This window comes from Callorhinchus milii, unplaced genomic scaffold (genome assembly GCF_018977255.1).
Source record: "Callorhinchus milii isolate IMCB2004 unplaced genomic scaffold, IMCB_Cmil_1.0 Scaffold5, whole genome shotgun sequence".
In the NCBI taxonomy this organism is placed as follows: domain Eukaryota; kingdom Metazoa; phylum Chordata; class Chondrichthyes; order Chimaeriformes; family Callorhinchidae; genus Callorhinchus; species Callorhinchus milii.
The window spans coordinates 59,529,280-59,538,459 of record NW_024704746.1 but is presented as its reverse complement, the minus strand read 5'-3'; positions in this window follow the sequence as shown (position 1 = coordinate 59,538,459).

Here is a 9,180-nt window from a genome sequence, read left to right as displayed (position 1 = left end):
GGGCAGGCCTCCTGAACGCACCCTCTGGAACTCCATCCCGCAGTCTCTCCATCTCGGCCCCTCGCTCACCACCTTCAAGACCCACCTCAATACCCTCCTCTTCAATCGTGCTTTCGATCTTCTTGCTTCCCCCCTGCCCTCCACCCTCCCCCACCCTGATCCTCAGCTCGGGTCCGAAACTCTGTCTGTCTAGTGCCTTGGGACGTCCTCCCGACATGAAATGCACTTTACAAATATAATTTTGTTGTTGTACATTATCACCTCTCGGTCCAACAACACCTCTATGCAGTTTATTCTGCGTCTTTGCTCCAAATCTCTCCCTAAAAGCCTTGATTAACTGTGCATTCTTGAAACTGATGAGATTGAGAATCAAAATTCTCCTCTTCTGGTACCTTGACCAGACAGTTCAGCTTCTCTGGAGGAATCCTGTAGCTCACTGGTTAGAGCACTCGCCTCTCAAGCAAGAGACCTGGGCTCGATTCCCTGCAGTGCGAAACCTTGGGCAAGTTTCCTTACTCCACATGCCTGATAATAATCCCTCAAGAAAAAAAGCAATAATAAATTGGTCACTTCAATCCACAACTATTTGTGGGACGCTGCTGTGCGCAATTTGGCTGCCGCATTTCGCCCACAAGTATACAGTCACTTCACTTTACAGTATATTCTGTGAAGCGCTTTGAGACGTCTAGAAGACATGAAAAGTGCTATATCAAATGCAAAGATTATTATTATTAACCAGAGTTCTGTCTGTACACTTTTCCGGCTAAATTCAGACCTTGGCAGAGACACACCATTTTCCTTCTTTAAATCCATCTGAATTGCACTTGCTCTGATTACTGACCAAGGCTCTGCCATCTTCTTATTGGGTAAGACCGTCACACCCACTGATTTAATTGATCTGGCATAAAGTTTGTAGAATTACATTCCCTCCCAACAATCCAAAACACCAACCCATTCTCCGGTTCCCTTCACAGGATCCTTTTATACTTCCTGCTTCTATTTGACCTACAAAGTATGCAGTCAGTTCACTTTATAGTATATTGTGTGAAGCGCTTTCAGTGACAACATCATCTGTCATCATCTGGTGACAACGTTGCTATGGGAAGCTGGTGGAAGCTGGGGGACTGGGGGGGCAGAAAGAGAGAATCCTCCAATCAAAAGGGAATAAGTGCTTGGAGACTTCTCTACATCGTGATAAGGCGTTATTACAAATGCATGGATTATTATTACTATTTCATTGGCTCTTTCTTAATTGCCTTTTGCTTCTTAAAGGGATATCCTACATACATGTTGCACATTGCTAGGATTTATATTATCCAATGAATAATTTTTGTGTGTCTAGTATTTAATAATAAATCAGTTATTTTTCAAATTAAAACTAGAATAAATTTAAATACAGAATTTGTAATGAAATGTGGTTTAACTACAGCTTGAACAATAGTTTCATCCTTAACTTATGCATTGTCTATTTAGTTTAGCATAGTTTGAAAGAAAATTGTTTTGATGTGAAACTTGGATCAGAAGATAGTTATGTTTAACCAATGGTTAACAATGTTTTTTTAAATGAGATTTGAACCATTAAGTTAGTCATTTAACTATCACACTTTTATGTAGAATTATGTAATTTTACAGCACAGAACAAAACACTTGATCCATTTTATCAGTGCTGACTCTCTGAAAGAGCTATGTATCTATCCCCACTTCCCTGCACTTTCCTCACACTGTTTTCCAGTTGCCAAATTGAACTTGGGATGGTTGAACATGTGAGGTTTAACTGTGGTAGTTTTTTTAACAAGGAATCACAGTAGAAGTTCCAATAAATCACGGAAATTTCAAATCATGTCATAATGTAGCTGTGGGTCAGGATGATGTATCTCTATTTGGGTGAAGAATTCCTATTTGTGCCACTCAGATTCTTTACTTTGATATCGAAATAAAACATTCTGCAATTACAACCTAGCATAGGTTTGTAAGTCATTTGCAGAATATACCCACTGTAGCAAAAGCCACATAATAACTCTTCAGTTTGCTAAAAGAGCTTAGGATGTTCAATTAATTAGTTGATAGCTTTCATGTTTTCTTTGTCATAAATATTTCTGCCGTATTTTACTCATTGCTGCATGGTGTGAGGTGTTGCACTACGACAACAACAACAAAATGACATTTGTATATCGCCTTTCATGTCGGGAGAATGTCCCAAGGCACTGGACAGACAAAGTTTTGGACCTGAGCTGGAGGTCGGGATTGGGGAGAGTGGGGGGCAGGGAGGGAAGCAGGAGATCGAAAGCACGGTTGAAGAGGAGGGTCTTGAGATGGGTCTTGAAGGAGGCAAGGGAGGGGGCGAGGCGGAGGGATTGCAGGATGGAGTTGCAGGTGGTGGGAGCAGAGTGGTAGAAGGCTCGCCCGCCAATAGTGGGGTGAGTGAGATGGAGGACGTGAAGCAGGTCAACAACAACAACAACAACAAGATTCCATTTATAGTGCGCCTTTCATGTCGGGAGGACGTCCCAAGACGCTGTACAGTTGGGTCAGGGTCAGACCTTGTTGAGCGGAGGGAGCAAACAGGATGGTAGGGGATTAGGAGGTTGCAGAGGTAGGTGGGAGCAATGCTGTCAATGTTTGAATAGCTTCTTCAGATGTGCTGAAGGAATGCCTGCATAGCAGAGTGAATTTTAAGGGCTGTAAAAATGATCACAAACTGTCATTAGCTTCCAAATGTTAATAATATTATTAATAATAATCCTTGCATTTGATATGGCGCCTTATTACATTGTTGAAATGTCTCAAAGCGCTTCACAAAATATATTGTAAAGTGGATTGACTACATTTTGTGGGGTACTATTTTGTCATCAATCAAAACAGAAATACAAAATTAAGGTAAAACATAAAAAATTCTATGAAATATTCATCCAGGCTGCACTTGCTGTGTTTCTTTGATGTTGTGTAATGCGTTGTAACAGCTTGCGTACCATCTCTGAAGTTCACTGGCTGAGGAATACTCAACTTGACCTGATGGAGTCTGACCTCTTGGCTGCATGCCAGGAAAGCATGTAATTGTGGATGGTGCACATCTTCTTCATGTGTTCATTTCGTTTAAGATACTTAACTCGGACAACCCGATGAAATGGCTCAACCTATTCATCTCCGGGCTGCTGTGGAAGTCGTGTACCTGGAGAGTACCTGTGGAGTCCTGCAGCTCAGTGGTTAGAGCACTCACCTCACAAGTGAGAGAACTAGGTTTGATTCCCGGCAGACCAAAATGTTGGACAAGTTTCCTTATTCACGCCTCTGTTTCATTACAATAAGTAGGAACCCGGTTGTTAGTCGATTGGCAGATGGCTTTTCCGGGATAATCATTCCTTCAAAAAAAATTATAATAATAAATTGGTCACTTGAATCCATGACTTTTTGTAGGACACTGCTGTGTGCAATTGGCTGCTGCGTTACACCCACAAAATATACAGTAAATTCACTTTACAGAATATTCTGTGAAGCGTTTTGAGATGTCTAGAAGATGTGAAAAGGTGCTATGTCAGATGCAAGGACTTTTTTTATTATTATGAATGCTTATGGCCCTTGCTATCTGCAAATTGGTTGCAGCATTCGCCTGCAAATAACATAGACTTTCATGTATATCCTGTGAAGTGCTTTGAGACCTTTCATTGATGTGATAGGCTCCATTTCAAATGCAAGGATGATTATGATTGAATAATATTATTTACCAGAACAGTAAGGTAGGACATTGATCACCCATTACCTAGATACAATTGATATCATCCTTTTTCTGGTTAGAGTTATTGATTCGTTTTGATTTCACTGTTCCATAGAACCATAGAAATTCTACGACACACAAGAACTGGGTTGATGGGAGTGTAGAGTTTAGAGCGGGTGAGTACACTGACGGCGGAGTTTTGGAGCAGTTGGATTTGCTGGAGGTAGAGGAAAGGGGTCCTGGTAAAGGGATTAGAAGTGGGGTAGAAATAGGGATAGGCTAGGGAGGTTAAGATTTTATGCAAACCTTGATGCGAAAGCAGCATTTCTTGGTCATCATCAGTAATGCTTTTAACAGCAATTAGCTGCAGCAAAATGGAGCATTTTATTTTAAAGCATATGCAAAGAGTGAAACACTGTCATGCACTAATGGCTGGTTCAGCAATCGGTTGGCACAGCAGTACTGATAATTGGTACCTTCCATTATTTAATTGCATTAACTATAACTGAATTAGAACTGTCTGTTCCGCTGTGGCTTACTCAAAGTGATACGGAACAAATGAAATCCTGACATTATTCCAAAGAGACACATTCCATTCCAGTATAAAACGTTAGCTGTGCTCAGTTGGACTGAACAACCAGCTAGACAGAGGCTACTGAGACACATTTCCTTATTAAGAGGACTGCAATGTGATACTGTACTTCCTCACTGTGATATCTTTCAGTGTCTGACTGTGCTTTTGTCTCAAGTGGGAATGACTGTACAGTAGGATTCTAGAGTATGAGAAGTCAGCTGGGGAACACATTGCCTATTTTTTGAATGTATCTAGGAGTTCTGTGTGCCGTGCTATATTTAAAGACTTTGCCCAGAATATAAGTGCCAACCATCTGCTGGTGTTGAACACTCATTTTAAACAGCCAATGCTCCTTTTGGCACTTATCTAGATTGCAACGAATTCCTAAAGGAATATTGTCGATTTTTTATGCTACGAATTAAAAAGAAACAGGTTGGGATATTCCAGTTCATTAGCATAATGCTATTAATAGCTTGGATGAAAGTGGATGTGTATTTCATATTAAGTTGATGTATATTCATTGTAATGGTTTCAATGCCTGCCATGTAAGCAGTGTTCATAGATTTTAAGCCCTCGTGCAGTCATTGCTTTCGATTGCACTTTTTAATCTGCATATTTTTTCTGCTTTCATTTCCCTTATGAACCTCTCACCACATTAAAGTGGGCATGTCAGCCCACAGATGACTCTGATATGAGTACCGGATAATAGGCATTCTACAGCAAGGACCAGCAACACTTTCATTGGCTTTCTCTGTTAATGAAGGACCTGTAGATGGTGCAAATTATATGAAGGATTATAGCTACATAAGAGAAAATGACAAACATGGCAACAAGGATGAGTGGTTGCGAAATTCTCTGAATCAAAAATTGAGGTAGAGCCCACAAATTCTTTTATAAGAAAATTAGATGGATGCTTAAAAATGAAAAATACAAAAGATTACAGAGGGCAAACCAATCAGGCAAGTAGGAATTAGATTGAGTGGTTTATGTGCAAAAAATGTGCCAATGCAGACTTGATGTGCCAAATGGCCTGTTTCAGTGCTGTAACATTTAATGACTGACTTTGCGTTATGACATTGTGAAAACACAATTGAATCCGTCACGTAAATTTGCAAGTGTGAATGTACATGGATTCTACAAATCAAGTACGTTAAATAACCCCAAAGGTGTTGCTGACACATGAAAGCCCATCATGTATCACCATGCATAAGAGTATTCAGGCCAGAATAATGAGAATGCCAAATATGTATGGACATTTCTGTTTGTCCAAAATGGAGTGTACACTCTCTTCCTAGGGGAATGCACCCTGCTCATCTAATCCTGGAAAATTTAGGCACAAGTTGGCAATAAATAAATCAACAAATAAATAATCCTTGCATTTGATATGCGGCTGGACGACATAATAAAAAAAAATCCTTGCATTTGATATAGCGCTTTTCACTTTTTCTAGACGTCTCAAAGCGCTTCACAGAATATACTGTAAAATGAACTGACTGCATATTTATGGGTGAAACACAGCAGCCAATTGTACACATCAGTGTCCCACAAACAGTGGTGGATTGAAGTGACCAATTTACTATTGCTTTTTTTTGCTTGAGGAATTATTATCAGGCGTGTGGAGTAAGGAAACTTGCCCAAGGTGTCACCCTGCCAGGAATTGAACCTAGGTCCTCTCGCTTGCGAGGTGAGTGTTCTAACTACTGAGCTGCAGGATTCCACAAAGCACTTCACAAATTTACTATAAAGTGTAGTGAATATATTTTTTCACGAAGCAGCCAATTTGCACACAGCAATGTCCCACAATCAATCCTGACGTAACTGATCAATTTTATCTGGGGGATTGTTGTCCAGGACATCAGAAAAAGTTCCATTATCTTTTTGAACAGTAGGGTGGGATCTTTAACATCCACCCTATACAGACAAATGGGACTTCAGTTTTAACATCTGATCCAACAATGCAGCGTTGTGTTGGATTGTCTGCCTAGATGAGTTCAACGTCCTGACGTGGGGCTTAAACCCACAACTTTTGAGAGCTAGTGGAGAGAAGGAAGGTTTAATAATAATAATAATAATCCTTGCATTTGATATAGTGCTTTTTACGTCTTCTCAACGTCTCATGGCATAAAAAATTATGATATAAAGCATAGTTGGAGAGATATGTGTTTAAGGTGGTTTCAAAGACAGGTGAAGAAGAAGGCAAAGATATTTTAGAAGAGATTTCTAGAGAACAGTAGCTGACCATTTGGCTGCTGCAGCGAGATGGATAGAGTAGGGAATGTGCAGTTGTCCAGTATCAAAAGAGCGGTAATGGAATATTATCCTTTAATAACGAGATGAAAGTGCTGTAATTGAAGCCACGCAATTCTAGACATCTGAAAGGTTTTGATTTTAGTTAGAACAAATGTGATGGATGTGGCTCAAATACCAGAGTGGCAATGGACAGTGCCTCTTGAGTGTAATGTCTTCTTTTCAAACACTCAGAATTGTACTCCTATTGCATTAACATGCTGAAGTGTTCTCCTGTAAACAGGTTACAAACATGCTCAGCAGCACTGCACTAAGTAATACTTTTCAAGTACTAAGGATCCCACAGTTTCCAACTGATTTTCAATACCCACATTACGTGACCAGAAACAATGATAGGTCCAGCCCCACTGCAGTACTAGAATCTTGATAGCATGTCAGGATTACAAAATAAAGACAAGCATTCATTGAAACCACTGGAACATTTTAATCTAGTTATAACAGTCAAATGAAGAAAACATTGTTATTAAAGGGCAAGTGATGAAAACATGTCAAAAATAATTTGGGTGGATTGTGAATTTTGTGCAACAAAATGACAGATCTCTTAATTTCTGATTTAATGCTTCCAGTGATTTCTTAAAATGCCTCATTCAGCACAGTCCCGCCCCACTATTCAGTGGAATCATTAGCAATCCTCTTGATCAGTGGGCTATACAAGGTTTTCCAGCTGCCTGCAGGAACTCCCACTGAGCTGAGGTTCAAGGGCTCAGGGAAAGAGTTTTTTTATGTTTTCTGAAAAGGACATTGAGAGATGCAAATCTGCTGTGAGACCCTCAAACCCGAGCGTCTTTTTGTGGTTTACAATTGTAAATGGTCAAGAGCTGTGCACACTGTGACTGTTTGAAACTATCATTGAATGACAGGTGGAACCAAAACTGAGCTCTACATCAACAGAGGATAACATTATATAATGATAATCGCATATGAAACCTGTCAAAGCACCTCACATGAATCACTTTAAAGTACAGTGACGGTCTAATTGGAGGTAAGATCATTTGCTTCAGTGGAGAGAACGATTATAACAATAATAATAATTCTTACATTTGATATAGTGCTTTATCATATCATCAAAACTCCTCAAAGCACTCCACAGGATTTTAAAGTGTAGTGACTGTATTTGTGGATGAATGCTGCAGCCAATTTATACACAATAATGTCCCACAAAAAGGCACAAAGTGAATTAACAATTTTATGTGGGTAACTGTTGGCTGAGATACCCAGAGAAACTCCCTTCTTTTTTCAAATAGTATGATGGGTTCTTTAACGCCCATCTGAATAGGCGGATGGGATCTTGCCTTAACATCTCATCCGAAGGACAGCCCCTCTAATAATGCAGTCCACTCCCAGCATTGCACACTCGGTTCAAAGTCCCGAGGTGGGATTTGAACTCACAACCTTCTAATTCACTGGAATTTGCTGGTTAGAAATCTATTGAGCAAACTAGGCCCCAATATAATAATAATAATATTAATCCTTGCATTTGATATAGTGCCTTATCATGTCTCAATGCGCTTCACAGAATATACTGTAAAGTGAATTGACTGTATATTTACGAATAATTTTCCAAAGGAACCACAAAGTAGCGATAATGTTTTATTCTATTGACAAGTTCATAAGATGACAGTAAATCCCGTGTCTGCCAATGCTCAAATTCATCTGCATCGTTATGCAAACCTTAATCAATCTGCTAGATTGGTGAACTCAATAGATCACTCACTTGCTAGATGGAGGATTAAAGAAGCACCTTGGAAAGAGGAGAAATGGAAACACTATATCACTATAGCCAGTACTGCTTCACAGAGGCTTCATTGGAAGTGAGGAAGCACTAATAGAGTGAGCTCGTATCCACTTCGAAAATGAAAGGATGAACAAAGTAAGGAGAAAACAAAATGTAATAGGATGTGGCTTGTGTTAAGGTAAATCAGTCTCCAAGCTCCAAAGATGAATTTGGAAGTGGAACTGATTTAAAACAGGATGAGTAATATATCCAATGATATGGCTGATCTCTATCACAGTGATGGATGACAATGCCAATTTCAGTAAAGGGAAACATTTGCAGACAGCTATCTCTGGCGTTTCTGCTCAATAAAGTTCTGATTGGAACAAAACTTAATTTTCAAACCAGTTTTGGACAACCTTGTGAAATTGTTATTAATTGTTTCCATTCATGTGTAATACCATCCAGCATTTACAGGGCTGCATTACCTTTTTAAAAATAAAATGTGATTGCTATGCACATTTACAATGAGTTTTTAATCTCACAACCCAAACTTTTGCTGACTCCGAGTATTATAGCTCATGGTCAGGTAGACAGAGAACTGGCAGCAAGTCAGCTCTCTGTGTCTACCTGAAGATCATCTCATCCCACTTGTTCATATTGACAGAGAAGCCTTACTCCATCTGCAATAGCACAATCTGGGGCAGTAGTAGAGAATCCACAATTGGCTTTGCATCTCTGTTTTAGGGAGAGCCAGTTAACATCCGAAATCCACAAACTCTCTGCTGGAGACCGTCCTTCAAAAATAAGGATTATTACTACTATATTGTCATTTGAGGTGCAACCAGAAGATATAAACCCCAGTTTGCAAGT